This window comes from Astatotilapia calliptera, chromosome 23, assembly GCF_964374335.1.
Source record: "Astatotilapia calliptera chromosome 23, fAstCal68.1, whole genome shotgun sequence".
NCBI lineage: Eukaryota > Metazoa > Chordata > Actinopteri > Cichliformes > Cichlidae > Astatotilapia > Astatotilapia calliptera.
In genome coordinates this window covers 19,397,096-19,423,353 of record NC_137443.1, presented here as the reverse complement: position 1 = coordinate 19,423,353, position 26,258 = coordinate 19,397,096, and the positions used below count along the sequence as shown (strand labels likewise).

At 40.6% G+C, this 26,258-nt stretch overlaps 3 long non-coding RNA genes across 4 annotated transcripts; 1 reads left to right on the top strand and 2 right to left on the bottom strand.

The window, feature by feature from the left end:
• Positions 1-1,002: 1,002 nt before the first annotated feature.
• LOC145424350 (uncharacterized) lies at positions 1,003-15,875 on the top strand. Of its 2 annotated transcripts, none has more exons than XR_013905403.1 (5): positions 1,003-3,498; positions 3,573-3,742; positions 13,817-13,974; positions 14,401-14,458; positions 15,394-15,875. It is a non-coding gene; the product is annotated as an uncharacterized LOC145424350 (long non-coding RNA). The 2 variants fall into 2 exon arrangements; XR_013905402.1 differs by lacking the exons at positions 1,003-3,498; positions 3,573-3,742 and adding exons at positions 11,026-11,265; positions 12,286-12,377.
• Positions 4,376-5,719, bottom strand: LOC145424351 (uncharacterized). The gene is made up of 2 exons (XR_013905404.1): positions 5,574-5,719; positions 4,376-5,489 (listed from the first exon to the last, which is right to left on the bottom strand). It is a non-coding gene; the product is annotated as an uncharacterized LOC145424351 (long non-coding RNA).
• Positions 15,876-17,840: 1,965 nt separating the features above from the next.
• On the bottom strand, positions 17,841-25,561 carry LOC145424348 (uncharacterized). The gene is made up of 2 exons (XR_013905401.1): positions 18,820-25,561; positions 17,841-18,275 (listed from the first exon to the last, which is right to left on the bottom strand). It is a non-coding gene; the product is annotated as an uncharacterized LOC145424348 (long non-coding RNA).
• Between the last annotated feature and the right edge of the window lie 697 nt (positions 25,562-26,258).

Below are 26,258 nucleotides of genomic sequence, written 5' to 3'. Positions count from 1 at the left end.
TTGTTGAGCTAATCAGTGCATTCATTTTCTTTAACAATCCATCACATTGTTGATTTAGCCAAGTCTTTGCTTTCTACCTAATATCTTTACTTTGGGTGTTCAAGGCCTCTTGCCCTTGCAGTAACATGTCTGTGTTTTTTTTAAAGTGAAAAACCATAAGAACAAGAAGTGATATTCAGCTGCAGAGAGAGTCAACACCAAGTGAAAGCACCACCAAAAGCCTCCATATTCCACTGTGATGGTGTACAGACGAAGAACGATAGCAACTGTGTCTTTGGAAGAAACATTATGGAGGGCATTGTAAGTACACAATTCATGTGAATCCTTTTTAAAGTTGCAGGGACTGGTGCCTATCCTGTATAGGGCGAGATACAGGGATACATACTAAGAAGGTGGGTAGTCTATCACAGGGCTAACACAAGGAAAAGAAGGCTTAAATTTAAACATACAGTCGCTGAGTCATCAGTTAACCTACCATGCAAGTTCTTGGACTGAAGAAGGACACCATGCAGATACAAGGAGAACATGCAAATTCCCCACATAATTTATTCACTGCATCTGCCAAGATGTGTGGCATAATGTGTCAGTTATACAGTATTATGTAACGCCTATCATATATATACATATATTCACTAACATGGTGACTATCAGGTCAATTATTTTAGTTGTCGAGGAAAACCTGTTATTTTACTGTTACTTGGTTATCATTTACAGGCACTGTCATTATTTCATCATTACTTCATTAGTCTGTATTACTTATCTTCAGTTTATCATGTATCATTTATTGTTTATTTCAGAGCACGTAGGATAAAACCCATTCTAGATGTAATACTCTATCATGTGGCGAAAGCACCTCTCGAGCTAGAGGGTCCAGTTGGGCCTCCTGCAGTCACTGGCAGGCTTACACAAACATGCACATACAGAGTTATGTAAAACACGCACGTTCACATACACACTTATTAAGGAAAGGGAGGTCGTCTCAGGACATGATCCCTGTTGGACATACACTCACAAAATACACACTCATGAACACACTATTGGTTAAGTTCCCAGAAAACCGGAGTGGAAACATCTGGAAGATGTTGTTGTTCTTAGCCATAGAAGGACATAGGAGTGAGAACTGACTGATACTTATCATGTGACTTGACGTCAACATTGCAATAAAAACCTTGTGAAGAGACTGTTCGGGGGAGATCAGCTCGTAAAGGCTTGTGATGCTCATCTTCCCCATATGTACATATGTATAATAAAAATCACTATTCTGACATCTACTGAGACCATGCAGTCGTTTGTCTCCTCCTCAAAAACTCGAATCTTGACATAGTTTTCCTGTTCATAAGCTTAAAAGCTGTTTTTAGATTATGATGTGAAACAAAAGCCAAACCAGAAGAATCACCGCTCTCCCTCTCCTCCTGTTTGTTGATATGAAAATGAAGGAGAACACACTTTCTAATATTCAAATGGACACACTGTTTCCAATCACTTTTGGATCCAGGTATGTGTATGGAAGGTCCAAATCCTTGTTTCTGGTTTTGATCTCTGCACTCAGCCTTTGGAGCTCTTCTTGAAATTCCATTATCTTTTTGCGAGGAAATTTATCAGTGAAATGCTCCTCAGGGAAGTGGCCAAGTAGGACCTGGTAAGATTGACATTAGATCAACTAACCAATTACTTTTTGTTCAACTATGGGCATTTTTTTTCTTTGCTCTTATTGTGCATTACATAAAATACACACATGCATGATGATCTTTGTCTTTTATAAAGCCTTTGCAGAGCACTTACACGGTCAGATGACTCCTTGCTGAGTAGCCATAAGGTGGCCATGGCATGCACTGTGGTGTTAACACTGGGAAATGTGTTCAACATTGTTTTCTCAGTTGCTGTCTCCTTTGTTGTTGGTGGGGGAAGCTGCAAGGAGGTAGGACTATTGGGCATCCAGCCACCAAAGTCATACTGCATTGAGAAAGTAATGGATAAATATATCTATTAATAGGCGTGAAGTATAGCTTTGAAACACCAGAATGTGACATTAAAAACCATCACATTAAAAAAAACAATACAATAAAATGTGGCTGCTCTCCCATGTGTTAAGTTCTTTAAAATCCAGTATTTATAATTGATTTATGAGGTTTAAATAGGTAGCAGAAAATCAGCTGGCAAGTTCCTATCTTGAGAAAAAAAACCCTGCAAAAATGTGCAGCAGTGCTAGACTGTTAAATGAAGATGCAAAGCTGAATATCACCAATGCTTGAACAGTTAGTGAATTTGGGGTAGCTAACATTACATGATGTCAACTAGCCTGATGGCTGAACTATTATAGGCACCAGGACAAAGAAAATGAAGGTGTAAAATGTCGATTTAAATTTCAATCCCAGTCAGACAAATTTGTAGCAAAAACATTCACACGTCACTTTTGTCTTTGATGAATCACTGGCTGAGCTTTTGGCCAGACAGAGGGCAGACTGGGGACTGGGGAAAAGTCAAATACCATTCACTGCTTGATATATGCTCAATCATCCAGATAAGGAAATTCCAGAAAGCTGATTCTGCGCTGGATGTTGTGTTTTCACCGAAAAACAAGGTCAACCACACTCTCTGAACAATACACAATCACTTTTAACTGAGGTAAATTAAAAGGCTTCACCTGTCCAGAGTTGACAGCTGAGTGCTGGGCGGAGCAAGTGAAGATCACCATGGTGACAAACTTGACCATCTCATTCTTAGTGGTGAATTTCTGTGGAATTCCTATAAATACAAAAGAATAAACTGTCAACACATAAATTCAATTAAAACTATTTCATGATAATATTCAACATTCACATTATCATCACCTGAATTGTTATTTGAAAGGAATCCATGTTCAAAAATTTCTTTGATCCAGTTCTGCAGTTCATGGTCTTCCTGGACATCAGCATCAATCTCGTAGTGGGTGAGTACTGGCTCCACAAACCTTTGGACAAATGGGGACACATTCAAACATTGTTTTTGGTTTCCCTGTAGCTTTCTATGCACATTAATTAAAAAAAGAACTATAATAACAGATGATTATCAAGTATATAAAATGTGTGAAAATCATTTCCACTCTGTAATTAGAGTTTTTACTCCTCTTATCAAGTTTATTTCCCACCACTGACATTGAGAGAGAGATTGGTATGTAAAGGGAAACTATTTACTGGGAAGGCCTGAGGAACTATTTTGTTTTGGTAAGCCTTTGTGAATGGATGAATAGCAAACATGGTTGCATGAATAACTGCATATAATTACAAAGTACAAACCAAGCACAAAGTGCAAGGCCTTTCCTGTGTGTGGAGAACAAACTGGGAAGGAGTTATTTTCCTTTTTATACAGTATAAATCATCCGAAAAGAAAGGAACAAGATTTTTTCTTAATGAATTTTCCTCTTTCCGTCAGCTTCTCAGACCTTGCACTCGCTACACTCTTCAGATCAATTACTTAGCTCGGGACCTTCTGATCTCTGAGAATGGATCTTTTGCTAAGGTATAAATAGTCCAATATATCTTCTTTTTAAGTATCATGTAGTATCCTCTAATTGTGCCTTGACTATTCACTAGTTTACAGCTTCTGGTGGAAAGGGTGCCGCTGAAATCCTGAAGAAATCACTGGCCACCGTGACCTACACCTCCCTCTGTATCCCAGATGATATTGAAGAGTGTGGATTGAAAGATGTACCAAGCTTCTACTACAGAGATGATGGACTCAAGCTTTGGGACATCATCCACAGGTTATATCACAACTTTGTCCGACAACACATAAAATATACAGGGAGTGCAGAATTATTAGGCAAGTTGTATTTTTGAGGAATAATTTTATTATTGAACAACAACCATGTTCTCAATGAACCCAAAAAACTCATTAATATCAAAGCTGAATGTTTTTGGAAGTAGTTTTTAGTTTGTTTTTAGTTTTAGCTATTTTAGGGGGATATCTGTGTGTGCAGGTGACTATTACTGTGCATAATTATTAGGCAACTTAACAAAAAACAAATATATACCCATTTCAATTATTTATTTTTACCAGTGAAACCAATATAACATCTCCACATTCACAAATATACATTTCTGACAATCAAAAACAAAACAAAAACAAATCCGCGACCAATATAGCCACCTTTCTTTGCAAGGACACTCAAAAGCCTGCCATCCATGGATTCTGTCAGTGTTTTGATCTGTTCACCATCAACATTGCGTGCAGCAGCAACCACAGCCTCCCAGATACTGTTCAGAGAGGTGTACTGTTTTCCCTCCTTGTAAATCTCACATTTGATGATGGACCACAGGTTCTCAATGGGGTTCAGATCAGGTGAACAAGGTGGCCATGTCATTAGTTTTTCTTCTTTTATACCCTTTCTTGCCAGTGTTGAAATCTCCCAATTCTTTGAATCTTTGGGCTGAAGGAAGGACAATACTCAGTGTATAAATGCTCAATCAACAATCATTTATTTCCATACAATTCAACACTTAAGAGCATTAGAACGTCCGGACGGGAGAGATGCTTGCAGAGGGTTACCGCATGTCTCAAAATGGTGGAGGGTTACTCAAGCTCTTATAGCCTTTAGTGGCCCCCACCTAGTCGTAAAAACCTAAACATTCACATTCTTTCTCTGTTACGGCGCCTAAGTTATGACCTCGACTCCCTGTCTTTCTGCTCTCTGTAAAGGTGGGGGCATGGAATGTGGTCTGTCTCCCCTGTCCTAGACACAGAGTCTCCTGCATACAACCTTTCTTTTCATGATTCAGCAGTAAAACATGTCAAGAACAGTGTGAGACATTCACAGCAGATCAAGGATACAAAGTGATGCACACTTTATCTATTGAACTACAAAATGAATATGTTCTTTTAACCCAAAAGTATAATGAGAACTAAACTACATACACAGCACACCATCTAAACTAAAGGAAATTATATGACCTACAGCAGTTAACATAATTCAACTACTTTAACTACAGATATAAGATAACATATGATAACAGAATAATCTCACACCAGCCACGCTGTGGAGTACTTGGACGCGTGTGATGGAGGATTGTCCTGCATGAAAATCATGTTTTTCTTGAAGGATGCAGACTTCTTCCTGTACCACTGCTTGAAGAAGGGGTCTTCCAGAAACTGGCAGTAGGACTGGGAGTTGAGCTTGACTCCATCCTCAACCCGAAAAGGCCCCACAAGCTCATCTTTGATGATACCAGCCCAAACCAGTACTCCACCTCCACCTTGCTGGCGTCTGAGTCGGACTGGAGCTCTCTGCCCTTTACCAATCCAGCCACAATCCAGCCTGTCAAGTCCTTCTTTTGACCCATTTTGCCAAAGGAAAGGAAGTTGCCTAATAATTCTGCACTCCCTGTAGTTTAATGATCATTTCATTACCTGATGTTTTAGTCTGATGGATACGCAACAGGAGACTAATATCTTCCATACGAGTAAATTCCTTTTTCCACTCCAATATTTGCATTAGTCCCATTTGCCCCAGTCTATAAAGTAAAGATACAACAGTTTGTGTTAAGATGAATTTAATAATTACATTGTATCTATAGATAGATAGTTAAGGCATTCACCCTTTGGCTGAAATGTAGGTCATTTCTGCAGTCTTAGTTAAAGAGAAGCGGATATCATAGGGCAGTGACTGGGCATTGTCTGCCTTCATGCAGTGTGCAATTCCCTCTTTTTCCCAGCTGAAAAAAAAAGTTTTAAGACATAAAGGATGCGGGTGGTCCCCATTCACAAACAATGCCTGTGTCTGAGAATAAACACAGAGGTGGATAATGTTATTAGCTTTAGTTATTAGATGTTAAAATAACAGCTCAGCACTCTTACCAATAGACTTGCTGTTGCTTCTCCAGCTCTTCCTGCCGACTGTACTTGGCAAGAAAACTGTTTTTTTCTTGAGAGGCTCTGAGAGCTTAAACATAGAAATGTGTACTGTTTTACAGCAATTACCTTTAAATATAGTATGGTTTGAATTTTGTCATTATTCTTTATACTTTATCTTTCTGTTTTTATCTTTCATGTTATCAGTAAATTACATGCATGATGTCAGGCAAGCATGTTTCCACAAACCTTCTCCCTCTTTGAAGCGGTGAACATCGCTGTTGGTGATCCATTGGTAGATAGGAAAGTGGTAGGTGTCTCCTTCAGGGGAAGTCACTTCTACCTTGGCTGCATACCAAGACATGTCTGGGAGGAGTAACCGATGTTCTTTGTCTACCTCGATCAGCAAAAGCTCTCCAAGGGAGACTGGGCAGGTCACAGTAAAACGTGACACCTAGAGTAATGACACACCAGCTTTGGAACATTTACAAGTGATCAAGATTACATACATATTATAATCGGGAGCTAGGCTGTAACGTTATAAAACAATTACTTTAATGGTGGGAAAAAATTGGTGTATTTGATGTAATAAATCAGTATTTAATCTAATTTAGCCAAAGATCAGCAAGCATGACACACATTTAAACATGGAGATGGGTATTTCTGACTTACTGCACCACTGTAGAAAGATGGCATGGAGCTCCACAGGCATTTGCGTTTGCTCGATCCATTAAGGCCAACCAGCTTAATGTAGATATTGTCAAAAGTGGTGGCAAAGCCCAGACTGCCAGTGAGCACAATAACTTCATAATCAACCATTTTCACCCCTGAAAGTAAAACAAAAATCCTGATGGTTAAAGAATTCTAATAATATATTTTTTATGACTTTCTTCTTTTTTTTGACAATGAATTAATCCCAAACCTGACACTGACTGAAATCCTTTCAAAAGTTATCTGTCTTACCTCTTCTAATGTCACCAAGAAGTTCCTTTGATGAACTGCTCTGCTCATGTAGCAGTACTGATGTCTCTATTTATGCACAATTTTGTGGGAGTGTCCTTTGAAATGAAACTGTCATCTCTGGTGAGATCATGGTCAACCAGTGGGACCTGAAAAAAAAAAAAACAGCACATGCAATACAATACATTTTACACCTCATTTTACAAGATTATGAATATTTCTTATGTCTAGAAACTAATTACACACTGAAAAAAAATTACTGACTTTCTGTTACAGATATCTGTTTGACTGCTTTTTAAGGTTTTTGTAATCGTTCTATCAACGGAAATACTGGTACAGACATACAGTAAGAGAGTGCAGGAGTATGCAACTACAAATTTCTTTTTCAGGTCAACAACTACAGATGGGGACAAAATTATTAGGCCCCCCCAATAAGCTTTTTATTTTTTTGTGGAAAAAAAAAACCTGTCAAAACCTAGTGAATGACTTAGCCACGTGAGGTAGTTTCAAAAAAGACATTAGAATCCTAAACAAGCTGTAAGGTTCCAGACCAAGAGAAGCTCTTCTGCAGAGGAAACACCTTCAGGCCTTAATTTTTTAAAGAATGATACACATGATGATGCTCCTTTTTTATTTGTATTTATTTTATCTTTACAAGTACAGGTTTTATTGACATTTAAAGTTCTCTTCTCTATGAAAAATAAAAACTTTAGCTCAGGGCTGACAGCGGGTTATCTCTTATGAACTACTTGCTTCAGCTATCACAACATTTTCAGGCAAGGGCTTTGACTTGGTGGGTAGTGAAAAGTGACTCAGCACACGACTGGCTGAATACCTGGCATCTAAGAAATCTACCTAAAATTGCAAATCCAGAGTGGATTTTTAGTTGTTTTGTTTTGCAAAAACACAGATAGTACGAACACACTAACAAAGCAACTATTCCTGGAGTAGGCACTGCACTGTATTACACTGGTAATGATTCACCATGACAATTGAACAGTAGATGAACCTTAGATGAAGAAGAACTAACTAAGAAACAGCTGAAACCCTGGGGAACCACACACAAGTGAAACATAACAAAAAACAAGGAAACTTTACAAAACGCCTGCACAATGATACGTACTTAATCTCTTGAAGAGACGGCTCTCTTCAAACCCAAAAGGATACTGTCATTCAATGTTCAAGTGAAAGATTAAAATTAACTTGTTTCACTTTCCTTTCTTTATTTACTTTTTTTCAGTGAGCATATCATTTCTATCAATTTCCAATAACTGGCATTAACCCAGCTAGATTCATCTCAACCATCCATCCATCCATCCATCTGCGTCCGCTTATCCTTGTCAGGGTCGCGGGGAGCGCTGGAGCCTATCCCAGCTGTCATAGGGCGAGAGGCGGGGTACACCCTGGACAGGTCGCCAGTCTGTCGCAGGGCCAACACACAGGGACAGACAACCATTCGCACTCACATTCACTCGCACATTCACACCTATGGGCAATTTGGATTAACCAATTAACCTATCCCCACTAAGTGCATGTCTTTGGACAGTGGGAGGAAGCCGGAGTACCCGGAGGGAACCCACGCAAACACAGGGAGAACATGCAAACTCCACACAGAAAGACCCCAGCCTGATGGTGGAATTGAACTCAGGACCTTCTTGCTGTGCGGCAACAGTGCTAACCACTGTGCCACCGTGCTGCCCCATCTCAACTATTTTCAGCTATTATATGTTGTTAGCTTGATTTCGCCCACATTCTAGGGTTACTTAGTGACTTTATGGAAAATAAGCAGTTAAATGTACATTTCTAGTACATTTATAGGCTAGTTGTTCAGTGAGGTATGTGTAGAATAGAGGCGCTGTCCTTAGCCACTGGTACAGATACGTGAGTGACACCTAGGTCAAAATCAAAGCCCAAGAAGTAGAAACCTTCACTACTCACTACTATAGAAACAGAAAGTTTACAACGGATGACACAGAAGATAATAGTTAGCCATTCATACGCATTGAGGCGAATGGAAACCTCAACATTGAAGTTTATCGGAAGCCCATACACATAGACTAGTACTTACTCTTGGACTATCACTGCCCTATAGAGAACAAAATTGAAGTATTCCGGACTGGGCAGAAAATGTTCCCGCTAAGCCAAAAGGGAAAAAGAGGGAACACACGCATGTAAACAAAGTTCTTAAAACATGTGGTTATCCCAAGTGGGATTTCATAAAATTGGCAAAGATTCACAGTATAGAAGCTCAGACACCAACTAAGGAGAACCAGAAGGACAAAATGAACAACATTGTCATCCCTTATGTAGCAGGTTGTTAGGGAAAATATTCTAAAACACTTCTTCAGTAAAGACTCAGAGAGGAGAAACACACAGAACTTCTTGCTAGCAAGGGCAGCCTCCAGACTGAGACTCGCACTAAGAAACTGCCCCGGTCTTTATTTATATTTCAGTGTGTGTGTGTGTGTGTGTGTGTGTGTGTGTGTGTGTGTGTGTGTGTGTGTGTGTGTGTGTGTCCTGCTGATCAAAGGGTCATGAAAGCACAAAAGGTACATCCTTGGTCAGGAAAGGGTAGTCTCCCCCTCACCCTAAATAACATGGTGAGGAAGTCCAGCAGTTCATCTATATGTAAAGAAGCACTTAAACTAAAACAGACATAGCTACGTTAATCCTACCGTAAAACAATAAAACAAGGTACGAACTCTCATGCTCCCAGGACGTGGGGGTGCATTCCTGGAGTGCACACCAAGCCTGCAGCCTGTTAGAGATCACACACAATTGATTATATGCCTCTAAGTATACATGGTTGAATATTTCCTAATACAAATAACTACATGCAGTATTCTACCATATGCAAACTTATATCACTAAAAGATTATACTGACTACTAAATACAATTTTCAATTGACACAGGTTTATCAGAGAAACTCAGTAGAGTCCTCTCCAAGTGTACTTCAGATCCAGCCACACATTTAGAGAAAAACTGGTTCATCCCAAAGACATAACTGTTAAAAACAAACTTAATAATGTGGTGTATGCTGTACATTGTAGTGAGGAATGCCCAGAACTCCATTTGGAGAGACCAGACAGCCACTTCATAAATGCATGGCACAACATAGAAGAGCCACCTGTTATGGAACGGCTGTGTGCGGACAGGAATAGGACCCAAGGTGCAGACTCCAGAGACAAACTTAAACCAAAACAGCTTTAATGCTGAACTCAAACATAACATAACTGGAAAAAATCAAAATAAACTAACACCGGTGGACTGACAAAACACACAGCAAAATAAACAATAGATCGCAACACGGACACAGAGAAACACAGGGCTTAAATACACAGCGGGAGCAATCAGGGAATGAGTAACAGGAGGAAAACACAGCTGGGGCAAATCAGGCCTAATGAGACAAAGGAAGCAAAACCAGACACATTAAATTGAGACATGGACTTTCAAAGTAAAACAGGAAACATAACACAGACTGAACTTAGACACACAGACAGGCACTACAGAGGGAACAGAGACGTGGGACCAGGGCAGACACAGACACTGACAGGACACGGGGATATAGCCGACAGGGGAGACAGCAACTAAGGATAACACAGAGACATAAACCAAAAGACAGAACTCTAACAAAGAAACCAAAGACTAGAAATTATAAATAATATAATGAACTCAAAAACCCTGGGTCAACGACCCAGGCATCCTAACACCACCTCCACGGGACAACACTTGGCTGTCCATCTGCACTCTGTCCAAAATGTTAACATTTTGGATGCAGAGAAGAAAGATGGTTTGAAAGAGGAGTGAAAGAAGCCATTTATGTCCACCGTGATCGACCATCTTTGAACAGAGGCAGTGGCTTACAAAATCATTTGTCTGCCATGTATAAATCAGTTGAGACATCTTCCCACGTGTCTTAACACCCACTCACCTCTTTGGTCATTTGGTCTCAATAAGTCCAACACGTTCTCACTCCCAACTTGCAAACGTGTGACGCATGGTCAGGCTCCCTCTGATTCACTTATGGACGCGCAGGGTACCCCTCTCGCGTCGGGAATTGACATGAAGGGTCCTCCGATTGAAGAGATTGCCGCGGAAGTGCCTGTTGTCGGTATATTTAGACATTTTCCAAATCACATTGTAGTGACGTATACAGAACACAATAAATTATATAATGTAAACAACTACCGGTACCTGAAAAACAGGTAGAACGATACTTTTGTATCGTTTATTGCATTTACGGAGGGAGTGGTGTATGCTGGGTAATGGCACAGCTAGCTACTGGGTGACTTTATTCATGTTATCAGTCCATACAATGGGCGTTATTAGCACAAATCAGTCCCATAGATATGGGCCATCTCCTGCTAGATTGTTCAGAAGGTTGTTCTCATCCATCCAGATGGAGGATCACTAACAGGAGCGTGGAAGACTCCAGAATCCACTCTGGCTGGAATCCGGTGGATATGCAGTGTGTACAGGTAAGACCATTTAAACGGACAGCATTTATAGAATGACTGTTAAAAGTCAGCGAGTGTCAGTAATGTTAATGTGGTTATGTTAGTAATACACAGAGTGCTAATATAACAGCTTTAAGATGCATTTGTAGATATTATTACGTGTTTTACCGTCTTTATGGTGCTAGCTTAAAGTTACGGTGTAAACGTTAGCTTATATTGGAGTAAAGCTGTTACTGTTTAAACGATGTTAGCACAGAAATATTAGCTTCTGTCATGACTGATGAAGTTACTAGTTAATAAAGTTTCCAGTAAAGTGTTTAATCGCAGCCACAGATTGACAGCAAATATCTCGATTAGCTTCACTGCATCTATAATAAATATGTGCAAGTTTCAGTGCTTCATTTAAACTGTATGATACTTATACTGACCCAGGGTCAGTGTAAAATACAATCCTAGCTGTGTGAACAAAGCCTGGCTCCTTTAATCCTGCATGACAAACCTCAGGATGCAGGTTATTATTACGCTTTCCTGCTGGCACACCTGTCACACCTGAGAGTCAGCTAGAAACTTACAGTGACGTGGACATCATGCAAAGACTGCCAGACTCTGTAATACTGCAAATGATCAGTGACTCAGGTTAACACTAAACTTTAAACGGCACCTCTGTCTCTCTGTGTGCTGAACATCTAGGGTTGAGTCAGGCTGCATTGACTGTGGGACTTTAATGTGTTAAAAGCAGGTTGAAGACGGCTCAGAAACATTTGAAGATTACAATTTAGCATTATGGCTGCTGGTGGTTTGTAAAGCCTCTACTCAGCTGTATTTTTGTTACTAATTTATGTTTGTTGTTGTTTAACACAGATTTCAGAAGAGCAAATATGCTTAATAGTTTAACTAGATTTCATTTGTCAGTGTGGGACTGCAGAGTCACCTGAAGAACTCATTTCTCCCAAAGGTTGAACTAGTGTGTTTCCATAGATTACCTCTGTATGAATGTACTTCTTAAATGAAGGCAAGTGTTTGTCCTTTTTTGTTCCTCAGGTACAGTACGTGATATCAATGGCAGGCGGTCAACACTGGGGGTAGACAAGAAGCAGACGTACTTCCAAGAGGGCGCTGCAGTGAGGTCAGAGGTCAGAATCTGAAACAGCTCAGGTTTATATTTTAGAGGTTATAAAAAATCAAAATGTATTTATAAAGAAACCTTTAAATAATAGTCATAATTATGATTATTATAAGACATATCAAACATTTAAGTGGATTTTCTGTTTCACATATCGTGTTAGCCCTGTAATAAACTGGCAGCCTGTCTTTGTCCTGTATCAGCTGGGATAGACTTCATCCTCCCGCAACCCTGAATTGGATACATTGTATTCCAGTTATGTCATCTGATCATTTACAAACTCAAGGTATCTTCACCCTCCTGCCCTCTGGGAGGCGCCACAGGAGCCTCCGGACTAAGACCACCAGGTACCGGAACAGCTTCTTCCACACAGCTGTCAGACTCCTGAACTCTGCCTCCTGACATCTGACCCACGTTAACTCATGGACTGAACATACACACACCCACAATGGACAACTGTACCCTCAAACACAATAATAACATGGACTGAACCACCACTCACAACCACTAGCACTTTATATAGCCTCTGTAGAAACTATCTACACCCTCACTTATCTTAACTGCACTACTGTATAGCTCTGTGTAAATAATCATTCTGTACATTCGATAATCTTTAATCCTACAACTGTTTACAACTTGCATAGTTCCCATTTCTGTATAGCTGTATATCTCAGATTTCTGTAAAGTTATTTATTTCATATTCTGTATAGTTTTTTCATATTTATATCCTGTTCATATCCTGTACATAGCTTGTACTCACTACAGCCTGTACATACTTATAGTTATAGAATATTCACAACATACTTCATACCGTGTACATTATAACACACCATAATAGACCCATTTCTGTAATATACTCACATATCTATATTATTGCTAATATATATTGTAATATATCTATATCACTAAAGCACTTCTGGATGGATGCAAACTGCATTTCGTTGCCCTGTACCTGTGCATGTGCAATGACAATAAAGTTGAATTCTATTCTATTCTATTCTATTCTAATCAAAATGTAAGTAATAATTATAAAATGGGAAAGCAGAAATAAGTGTGACATAAATGTAAATGTGTGAGCTGACATAGAGGACAGCTACATGTAGTCTGAAAAACCTTTGTTGTCAAGTTTGCAGGTATATCAGCATGAGACATTCTTACATAGAAGAGACATTAAAGTCTCTAACTCAGTGAAGCATTATTGGTCCCGTCTGTTTGGATAAATATAGTAAGTTGATGTATGTGCATTTATTGACACATTTTCTTAAGTGCTTATCCAGTTCAGGATCACAGTGGAGCTGCAGCTGGATATGTTCACTAAATAAACCTTACAAAAGTCAACAATAAACCTGCATCCCTGTATGTTGTTGTCCACAGGATGAGAAAATCAAACTGGAAGACTGTGGAACATGTTAATAAATGTTTGTGTGTTTATGCCTGTGTCTTTCACAGGAGGCGCTGGAAGGTTTCCCTAATAGTTCCTGGTGAATCAAAGCAGAACCATAAAGATTGCTGGACTGCATGATGACCTTACCCCTGAGCAGTCATCCTGTTGAAGGAGGAACCAGTTAGAAGCTGTTTTCAAAGTAGCTGAGCAGATTTCATCTCAAGTAAGCGATTAACTGTTTGTTCATCTGTTCTGCCACTTAAAGAGCATTTAAGGACGTCTTTTGAGTGTCCAGTTGAATTAATTCTACTGGCTCTCATGGTCATTTGTTATTATAGACATATTTTTCATGTTCATCCAGCTATTTAGTAAATTCTATCTTTTTAGTAATATCCGTCAGCTATAAAATGTAATATAAATATAAAAATATCTAAATATCTCCTGTCCTTTATGTTTTAATGATGTAAGTCTGTTATCGTGTTACATTAGCATTCCTCACATATCAATGAGATGCTGTACAGTACAATCCTACTGACACAGCAGAGGGATAACGACGGCTATTCAACATCGTTACACGACACATTCGAGCTGCATGACGCAGACAAAGTGACTAAATCATCTTTTTTGTGGTTTATTGTCTTCAAACCAGCAGACAAAGCCGATTGCAGAAGATGTCAGAGAAGAACTTCAGGCCGTGGACTGAAAAGGTATTTTTTTCTTGTTATCAAAAGACATTTGGAGTGGCAGCTTCTACAACTGGTTGTGCTAAAGTAAAGCTTACAGTCTAAGAAATCTCAGTGTTGATATTCAGCACAAAGAGAAAAGCTCACTTGTTTGAATTTATTTACAATCATAGTTTTATAAATTCTGACTGTAAACAGCTTTACAGCTTTGATATTGTTTGACACTCGATATCAGGTGATAGGGTTTAATTTAAAGGTTTCTGTGTCCCAATGAGCCATTTACACTGATCAGTGTCAGTTTAACTGTAACACATTCATTATTTAGATCCAGCAGAGAAATAACTGAACGTAAAAAATGGCAGCCCTCAGGCCAGGTTTATAGAGATATATGCATGCATTATGAAATTTATGTATCCCAGATAATTGTTATTCATCTAGTCATGGCAGACCTACCTCTTCCTCCCAAGTTAACTGCAACCCAAAATAACTAGTGGGGCTATTTACACACTCACAGCCAGTGTGGGGTAAAAAGAGCCACCAAAAAGCTGTCAGCCACAGATGTGCTATAAGAGTTAGAAACTCTACTTATGGAGAAACTTTCTAAGTCTAACAGAGGACAGGTACTCCTGCCCAAATAACATGATATAACCCCACATACAGCCCAGCCATAAAGTGAACCAAGTCATTTAGTTAAAGACAGCATGGGACCAAATGCCTGCATCAACCTGACATTTCTTCCTCCTGAATTAAATGAATGAATGGATGAAAGTTAAATGACTACAAACCTAAAGCCACTAGTTCCCACACTGGAGCTCCCTGACACTGTGTGTTAACCGTATTTAGCTTGTGTCAACAGTTGTAACAGGCTAAGCCACCTGAGACACTGCATTGAATTTGTTCCTGTCTTAATGATTTCAGCTGACTGGTTTCAGCTCAGATGTTCTGCTTTTTCCTTTCAGTAGATCAAAGCAGCTCGTGCTCCTTCTGCTTCCAATTTAGAAGAAGAAGAAGAATGCTTCAGCGAAGTGGCGTTCATGGTCTCAGTGAACAGTCACGGTCACACACTGCATGTGGTTTTAAAAGCAACATGTCTGTTCACCACAACAATGGAGATGTGTAATATTAGTGCAGCTACGGTTTGTTCTTGAACATCAGTTCTGTTTTCTACTTTGATCACTTAGACCAAAAAAGTGTTGTTTTCAGATTCTTTCTTTTACATCTATAAACCACCTGTTCATTTTTTTATTACAATTAGTTTCACATAAATGTTAGTGTTTCCTTTATGATCTTTTAATGCTTACACTACACTGTACATGTCTACATTAGAGACATTTCTGTTACCTGTTTCTGTTGACTCAGAGTTGTGAAATGTTCTTTTATTTGATACACAATATGAAGTTCATAATTTTCTTACAAATAAAACTCTAATGACAAACATGAACATCTGTGCTTATTTCTGAGACATGAGTTTTTGAATGTGTTCATATTTAGACAGTGTGCATCTGTATGCTGAAACTGTAATGGTGAACCTGAGGTGATGGTCAACAGAAGGCAAATATATATCAATATAAAACAATATTGAAGTAATGTCTTTACTCTCTGCAGCGTGTGCATGCAATCACCTTATTCACTGTAGTAAACGTGCACCGCTAGCTCACGTGACTGACTGTCTCCATGGTTACATCGTATATTATTAGCTATGTAAACAGCTTCCATAGATACCGTCATAGCTCTCTGCAGCTGTAACACTTTCACACTTTGCAAATCATTTCACATTTTTGATAGTTATGAAGACAGAATATGTTTTTAAGGTCAAGCTAGGCGGTTGCTATGGTGGTTGCTGTGGACTTGGGTGGACCGCGTCCGATTCCTGTTGTTAGCTGTCCGCCGTAGGAAGGCTGCGTTCCATTTACAAGTAGTGACAGTCTGCCGCAACTCGAACTGAAACCCCGCTTTGTTCATTAATTATAGGCCTTTTATGGCCGTTCATGACCAGTGTTGGGTAAGTTACTTTAAAATAGTAACTTAGTTACATTACTAGTTACTTCTCTCATAAGTAACTCAGTTACTTCAAGTTACTCGTTACTTTCAAAGTAACTAGTTACTAGGGAAAGTAACTTTGGTTTTACTCAGAATTCTCTTGTTAATGTGTTTCTTCCATAACGTTGCCAGTCTTCTAGCTTGCTTACTTGCCACAAGTGCACTGTGCCACCTACCAATAGAAAGGAAAAGATAATGTGCATATTTCCACGAGAGAAATCCCACACCTGGACCGTCATTGACTGCTGCCATGATTCTAGCCTACGTCACAGCGTCATGTGAGCCTTTTACATCCAACACAAAAACTGCAGTCGTGGTGCTTTCGATTGTACTCACAACTCGGAAATTCTGCCTTCTGAATAGGAAGATGTAGGAAACACCAGACTGCAGATGAGCTGCTTACAGGGCTGGACTGGGACAGAAAATCAGCCCGGGCATTTTGACTAGAGACCGGCCCACCATTATAGGAAAAATCATAAAGCCTTTGAATGAAAATAAACAGTGTTGTGACAGTGTTGTACGCTGTTCTGATGGTATATATGCATCAATCTATCAATCGTTTGTTGTAAGATTCAGATAATTATTTTTTAAAAGCGAGACATTTTAAATGAGAATAAGAAAGAAAAGTATTTCTTTGTGCCCCCCTTTCCCTGTTAATGCCCTACATGCCCCCCTGGCAACACTTTGCTAGATCTGCACCTGCACAGTTACCAGCTGTCAGCTACTTAGAAAAGGATCCTGGTGTTATTTGTCTCTCAGAAACAGTTCATAGCTTCCCTTCAACTCATTCATGACACCTAAAAGGTAAACCTGTTTCTCCATCACCTGTTCAGCTCTGGTGATTCAGTAAGGACATCTCCTGGTTTCATCTTCATGTTTCCCTCTCACCAGATAACCAAACCATATCATGACCAGCAGCTTTACAGCTGTGGCTCCAGCAAACATCAGCTGATACTAGAAATTAATATTAAATAAATTCTAACAACAGCTAATCAAGCTTAAACGTGCTGCTGTTGTTTAGCGCGACTGATCAGAAACATGCTTGTCAGACTCTCACAGCAAAGGATCAGACTCACTGTGCATGACAGCTCGGGCCAATGATGTCTGTTAGATTGTCAGTTGTTTAGTGCTTCTGTACAGTGAGGGTCACTGAAGGAAACTGTTTCCAGGGCCTACTCCGTGGATCGGCTTCCTCCGAGGCGTGGACGTCTATCAGCAGAGAATGTACCTTCACCTATCAGCAGAGAATGTCCCTTAGTCTGTAACACAGTCAAATATATTCTCAAGTAATATTCAAGTATGCCATTCAGCGTGTTAGTACGAGCAGCTCGGGAGCAGCTTGGGAGAACAAGAAAACAGAGACTGCTTTAGATTGTCTTCCCAAAGTGACTCAACTTTATTCACAAGTACAACAGTTTATATAGAGGGACAAATTCATGAGACAGCAGATTATCAGTTTAAACCAGTACAGACCAAGATAAGGCAGCGTCTTCCTGCCCTTGGGTGAAGAAGCATCCTTTGTGTAGTGTATTAGTTCAGCTACAATTGTGATTATCTCAGCGACATATTTTCAAGGCACAAAACGAAGAGTTCTTACATTAGTGAAATCTGAAACAAACCATTTGGCCTTCAACAGGCGTCTAAAAGATTAAGAAACTAATGTAGCTGAGGGAGTGATCTCTGTGGTATTTCAACCTTGTACCAGCCTGTGATTCTCACACATCAATTCTTGGGTCAAAGAGAAAAATAACTAAAACAAAAGGGGCCTTATTGAATGACAGAGTTTTCCTGCATAATGTCACTATAAAACAATATCCAGTAAATGCTCCCATGGTACTAAAATACCTAACAGTTCCACTCTTTTTTTATTATTATTTTTTAAAAAAATAATAACTCAAATAGAAAGGAAAAATCACAAATGTAATAATATAATATAAAAAGCAAATCATAAAATGTAATAGTTCACAACCTAATGTTCAATATACACATCAGGAACATCATTGGTAACATCTGGCACATCCTCAGGATCAATTTGTGCTAATTGCAAATACATTGAAGTAGCTGTACTAGTAGCTATACGGGTTATCATTGAGCGTACACAGGGTATCACACAACAGGCAATAATCATCAAAAACAAAATAATACATGCTACAACTGTTACAAAGGCTACAATGAGTTCCTTCCATTTTCCAAACGTGTCCTGCATCCACTTGTCTAGCCACTGACCGTGACCTGTATTGGCTCTTAGTTCTATCTGCAATGCTTCAAGTTTATTCATAGCTTGTGTAAATGAACCGTCAGGGGCGGTATTATTGGGAATAAAAGTACAACAAAAATCTTCAAACATAGCACAAACACCTCCTTTCTCAGCTAACAGCATATCTAAGGCCATTCTATTTTGCATGGTCATTAAGGAGGCAGCAGACATCTGTTCTCCTAGGGCTTTAAGGGCCGTATTGGTCAAATTAGTAAGTCTTTGCTGATTGTAATAAACATAATTGATCCAGCCTACATTTTTGTTTACCTGTATCCACGGTAGTATTGAGACAAACCCTGCTGATATTTCTCCTTGTGCCTTTAATTCATTTGGTATCCCGCGTGGAACTCCTATAGCATCTATGTAAACGTTATGTGAATAAGCGGAGCGTTCCGTCCGTCTGCTGGATACAGGCAGATCCGAGGTTTGTTGTATCAGTAGTTCTTGAGCTAAAGTTACTAGACCGCAGGTACCGGTCCAATTAACAGGTAAGGCTAATCTAAGAGTATTATTGCACATCCAATAAGCATGTGGGATTGGTCTGGTCAGGCGCGAAGCTGTAAAGCCTTTTAATATGCCTCCCCAGTACGAGTCGTTTAGTGTGTTGGGCGAATGCAGGATTGTTGAGTTATCTGAATGCGTACTTATATATGCATATATATAAGAAAACATATGTTTATATTGTGTCCTGTCAACACTCGCTGCTAGCCATGTTTCGTTACAGCGTGCTCCTGGTGAGTCAGAAAAGAACGTATAGTTTTGTGTGTCATAATTTATGTTTTCAAGTTTTGGTCGGTGTATGCATGTCATCAAGATATTTGGGTGATGGCGCACCTGTGTTGGGGGCGAAAGAGGTTCAGTGCGGTCTTCGGGGCGCTTCATTTGGTTGCAGGGGTGGGTAGAATCATTAATCATGCTAACATCCTTACTAGAGACTTGTGCTGTGTATATGAATAAACAATCTAAAGGACTTAGTTCTACTCGCAGCGCTTCAATCAGGGTTACCGTTAAGGGCCCCTTTTTATCATTTTTGAATAGCATCTTTGTTAAGGGAAAACCTGAAATTGGATATCCCACTATGACCTGTTCTGGATTACCCTTTGAACAGACATAACAGTTACTGTTTCCTAAGTCACGAGCGGCTGTTCTGGCATTGTCATACCAGGCGTTAGTTCCTGTTCTAGGGGGTGCATAAGATGGTTTATTGGTGGTGTCTGTGTTGCTTTCTACTGATTTTAGAGAACGTGACGAGTGTACTAGGTGGGTGTCTTGCCAAGTGGAGCATGAGGTATTGTCAGCAAAATGTGGCTTGCAGAAACGTGAACAGGGTTGCACTTTACAATACGAAATAGTAAATAAAAATCCTAAGATTAATGCAGTAGATATGATTAATAACCTAAATATATAAAAAAGACAGTTCTTTAGTCGTCTCCTGGCCTGGTCCCAGGTTCGAGAGACACCGTATAAGCGTCGTGTGATGACAATGGGCATTTCATTTTCTCCATTATCAGGATGGAATGAGTCTATCTTTATCAGGTTAGACATTGTGTGGTACTCTAGGCTTTCTGTTCCTGCTGGATGTTCGAGTACCTTGTTGTTGTTCAGGCGGGGGATCAGAGGGCTTTCTGAGTCTTGGCTCTTTCAGGCGTTGTGTGTTAATCAGTGATTGTGTGTGTGTAGGTGGATTGGATCCGGGCGCTGGCTCGCCTGAGTCGTCATCTATAGGTGTATTGAATCCGGGCGCTGGCTCGCCTGAGACGTCATCTACTTGATCCGACGCCTTAGGTGGTTTGGTGGGGCTGGTCTTAACCCTGCTGGCATGAATCCACTGAGGTTGTCCGTCTGTTAGGATGCTGGTTCTCGTCACTGCAAGTACAGTCTGGGGGCTGGAACACGCGGCCTCCCCGAGTGCCCTTGGTTTTAGCAACTTTACCAATACCGCATCTCCTGGTTTCCACGGATGGGTTGGATCTGTGGAAGGGAGAGGCTGAGAGAGACAAACTTTCTGATAGTTATTATTCAGTGTTTCTACCAGGTTATGAACATAGTCAGACAATGCAGTGTCTATGTCCCCTTCCAATAGCGGTGCCCCTCTGGAGGCTGACCATGGTGTTGGAAACGGTCTTCCCATGATTATTTCAAATGGAGATAATTTGGTTGCTGCGGATGGAGTCATTCTAATCTCGCAGAGGATTTGAGGAAGTAGTTTGATCCAGGTCATTCCTGTTTCTATCATTGCTTTAGTCAGGCGATTTTTTATGGTCCTATTCATTCTTTCTACAACTCCTGAACTCTGAGGATGGTATGGCACATGATATTTCCAGTCTATTGCTAGAGTTTTAGCACACTTTTGAATTACTTCTGATGTGAATGAAGGTCCTCTATCACTGTTAATTTGGTGAGGTATTCCAAATCTGGGTATTATTTCATTGCACAACTTTTGACAGACTACTTCTGCAGTTTCTTTTGATGTTGGGTAAGCTTCTACCCATTTACTAAATTGGTCCACTATTACCAGTAAGTACTTGATGCTTCCTTGTGCTGGCATGTGTGTAAAATCAATTTGTAATGTATGAAATGGGAAATCTGGTTGTGGTAAATGCTGATGTTTTGCTTTTGGTTTTCCTACATTAGTTCGTGCACATGTTAGACAGGTTGCTAATATGCGTTTTACTGCGTGTGATGTTTTCTTGATTACAAATCTTGATTTTATTGCTCCTATTACCCCTCTTTGTCCGACATGACTCACACCGTGAAAATGGCGGACAAGGATTGGCAGTAGTGAAGATGGGAGGGCAATCAAACCCTCAAGGTTTTTGTATAAGCCGTCTCTGTTATCTAAGGTACAATCATTACTTTCCCAGTAAGTGTAATCTAAGGCAGAGGCTTGCTCTTGTATGAATTTTAGGTCAACATTTGTTTCTAAATAGTCTGGGAGCGTGACAAGTGGCAGCTGTAAAGGCAAAGATAATACTTCCCTTCTGGGTGGTTGCTGTGAGGCAGCAGCTGCTTTCGCGGTTACGTCTGCAAGAGCATTTCCCACTGCTTCGTCTGTGTCAGCCGTGCTGTGCCCCTTCGTTTTAACAACTGCAATTGCCGATGGCAGCTGTATAGCCTGCAAAAGTCTTTGAACAAGGTCAGAATTAGCGATCGATTTTCCATCAGCAGATCTAAATCCTCTTTGTCTCCACAATGTGCCAAAGTCATGCACCACACCGAATGCATAACGGCTATCAGTGTAAACTGTTACCCGCTTATCCACATGTAACTCACAGGCGCGTATTAAAGCCATGAGCTCTGCCTTTTGTGCTGAGTGAAATGGTAATGAGTGAGCCTCTAGTATGATGTCAGGCAATGTCACCACCGAATAGCCACAAAGAAATAAGTTGTCATTTGGTTTTGAACAGGACCCGTCCACATAAACAATGACTGAGTCTGGGATTGGTGTCTGCTCTAAGTCTGGGCGTGGTGCTGTGGATTCCTGTATACGTGTCATACAATCATGATCGTCAGGGTCGTCTGAACCATCCTGTCGGTCAGAGGAACACAGCATACGAATAAGTAAGTGTGCTGGCGAATTGGGTGTGCTGCTTGCTTTTATAGTGAGATTTGCTGTTGAAGTCAGTGTAGCTTCATAACCTGAGCGACGTTGTGCGGTCATGTGTTGTGTAGTTATGTTTGCTAGAATGGTCGTGACCTGGTGATTGGTGTGTAGAATAGTGTCATGTGAGAGTGTGAGCTTCTCGCAGTCCCTTATCATGATAGAGCAAGCTGCTACTGCTCTCAGGCAGGCCGGCATCCCCTGAACTACTGCTGGCAGCACCTTTGAGTAGAAGGCTACTGGACGGTAGCCACAGCCATGCTCTTGGGCCAATACACCTGCACAGGTTGTGCCGTTCTCTGTGACGTACAGGTGGAACGGTAAGTGGTAGTCAGGCAGACCCAAACAAGGGGCGGAGGTCAGCGCTCCCTGTAATGCATTGAAAGAGGCAGTCATTTCTGTGGACCACAGTATTCGAGGAGGCTTGTCTTTTTTGCAGCATTCACGCAGAATGTGGTCATGAAAAGAACAGTCTGGTATCCACTGTCTGCAATAGTTCACCATGCCTAGGAAAGACAGCATTTCTTTCTGTGTAGTGGGCTTAGGGACAGAGGTCACAGCTTTGACCCTGTCTGTAGTCATAGAACGTTGTCCGTGAGACAGTGTAAATCCCAAATATTGAACAGAAGTCTGACAGTACTGCATTTTCTTTGCTGATGCTTTGTGGCCAGTCTGTTGGAGGTGCTGGAGTAGCATGTGTGTGGCAGTTTGACATAGTTTTTCACTTTCAGCACAGAGGAGGAGATCATCTACATACTGGATCAGAGTACAGCCCTCTGGAGGAGTGAAGCCGTCCAGGGTAGCACGTACTACCATTGAGAAAGCCGCAGGGCTGTCTACCATGCCTTGGGGTAAGCGAGTCCATGTGTACTGCTTATCTCTATGTGTAAAAGCAAATATCGGCTGTGTGTCCTCATGCACAGGTACTGAGAAAAAGGCGGAGCACAAATCCACCACAGTAAAATGTGTAGCTGTTGCTGGAATAGATGTCAATATGCTGGGAACATCTGGAACCAGAGGTGGCAGAGGCATGATGACTGCATTAACTTGCCTTAAGTCTTGTGTGAAACGCCATACGCCAGGTTTGTTAGGCTTTGGCACAGGATTGACAGGAGTGTTATATGGAGATACTGTGGGCTTTATTACTCCAGCTGTCAATAAATCTCCTATGATGATGTCTAAGGCTGCGGCTTTTTCAGCGGAAATGGGATATTGCTTGACATATACCGGCTTGTTGTTTTTCAGCTGAGCATGATAAGGTGTACAGTCAATAAATCCTACATCATTCTCACCTCTTGACCATAATGTCATGTTTTGATATTCAGCTGGCAATGTGACAGCAGAGATAGTACAGTGTATGGGGTAGGTTAGATCTATGTGTTGACATGGTGCAGTGATGTCATAGCCTATGTCTGAGTTATGTGACAAAACCACTGTTTGGCCTTCACTGGTGTGAGCAGTTATCATGTTGTTGAACAGTGTGAGAGAAACAAATATGTGGCTTCCAGGCATGGGGCTACCTGGTAGTGGTGTCTGTACACGTGTTTGGCACAGTGTGTGACGTGGGATACCAGTCAGATGGATATTGAGTTCATTCTCCGCTGAGGCGTCCAGCTGACACAGAGGATGTTCCTTCTCCATGGTGTCGGTGCATAGGGCAGAGAAAACATAGCTGTTATCAGTATCTGCAAACATTTCACCCTTTGTGTTAAATGAAATACACAAGTTCATTTTTGCCATTAAATCTCTGCCTAATAGATTCACAGGCGAGTTTGGAATAATTATGAATGGATGATATGTAATTTCATCTGGTTTTGGGCCCCAGCGTGTTTTTAGAGAATGAGTTTTGGGGCATTGCACTAGAGTTCCGTTTATTCCCATGGTGTTGATGCACACAGAGGAAACAGGCCCACTATAGAATTTTCCAGACAGTGAACTTTTAGTGGCTCCACTGTCAACTAAAAAAGAATAAATCTTTTCACCTATCTCTATATCTAACATGGGCAAGCTTTCTGTGTTACGGGACAATTGCAAATGCAGCATCGTGTGTAGTGCTTCACACTGTCCCTCATCATCACCTGGGCCTCCCTATGGTTGGTCCAGTCTTTCGTTATCATATGGGTGGGGATTAAAATGTGGATTATAAGATTGCTGCCTAAGTGCAAAGGGGCCATTATTTTGATGTGATTCCTGTCTGCGTTGCCAGTTACCTTGTCTGTAAGAGCTCTGCTTACGCCTAGTGGCAGGAGCTGGTCCTGTGTTCTGTGGTTGAGATCTACCTGCTGCTGATTTGCATTCCGTCCTCCAGTGTCCTATTTTTCCACAATAAAAACATACGTCTCCACTCCTATCTCTCCTTCTGAAATCTCCCTGCTGCGCTTGTTGAGGGGGCGGGGCCCCTGCATACATCATTTTTTCACTTTCCTCTGAGCCTTCAACATCAAAGTTCAACAACATCTTAACACTTTTAGCCTTCGTGCTGTTGGGGAAAAGATCTGCACCAGCTTTTGTTTTGACAAGTGTGATAAAGTTCTTTATTTTCATGTCATAGAGATTATCAGTGGCAGTCAGCTTCAATAGTTGTGAACATTCTGGATGAATATTGTTTAAGAATGTTGTTATGAAAATCTGATCATTTCCTCCTTCAGGCATGCATGCCTCATTAGTCCAGCAGTGTGTGAAACGTTTCATAAACACTAGAATGGATTCATCTGGCTTTTGCTTACACATGGTTACTGCATTTAAATCAATTTTATCTCTAGACATTGTGAGCAGAAATTTCTTTAGATTTTGAAAAAAGGCTGTGATTTTGTCATCATTTATCCACAAAAACGAGGTGGTGTTGGCTGCTTGGTCATTTTTAGAGTCTAGTTCCTCTACTTCTTCAATAAGCTGAGATTCAGTCACACCTGGGATTCGTTGACATAATATATATCTATAGTCAGGCCCACCCAAGTGGTGGTATCTGGTACTTCTCTGTAATGCAGAAACAAAGGCTGTAGGATTTTGTAGAGGATCGGGAAGTTCTTTAATGGTTGCTGCTAACTCTGAAATTTTAGGGGGTTGAATGCAACACATGTCCCCTATTATCATGAACGGGAGGGAGGTGCTGACGTCATTAAATTGTGATCCCTGCTTTTCTTTATAACGGGTGTTTTTGTGGGGGCCCTCTTGAGTTTTTTCCTCTTTTTTCTGCTTTAAGTAGTTCCTTATTAAATTTCTGGTGTTAGTTATTACTTTTGGCACAGTTAAACCATTCGCTACTCTAGTGTGGCGCTGAACATGATTATCTATGACAGAAACGGCTTCCTGCAGTTCGGCTTCCGTACGTTCAGTTAAAGGATCTTTCATGATTTCCTCACACTCTGTCATTAACTGTTTTGTTTGCTTTTTATGTTCCTGTAACTCTCTTTCTCGTTCAGTGTATTCTCGTTCCTGTCTTTGATCTAGGTTAAACCAGTCATCTTCTTCTGATTTAGGTGTCATTTCGGTGCCTTCCTCACTCTTTTGGGATTCTGCTGTTAAATCAGGATATACGCGCTGATGACGTGCAGCCGCCGCAGCAGCTATTAATTCTGTTTTTTCATCATAAGGCGGCGGAGCCGTAGGTTGAACGGATGGGCATATAAGGCTAGTTTTTTCTGCAGTGGATTTACTAGAGCCTACACTGGCTTGATTTAAAGCATTTACGTCTGGCTCGGGTCCTTTTTTCCATAGTGGTAGCATGCGATTGGTCACATCACGACATTCTATCATATATTTTTTACAGGACTTTTTAATCAGCCTACTTTCCTTATCACAAATAGTATTTAACATTTCTACTGACCTGTTTTCTGGCGATAATCGTTCGGGATAGGGCTCCGGAAATACATTAGGATGCATTAAAGTTATAGTTCTTAAGTTCGAGACGAAATCAGTCACGTAAG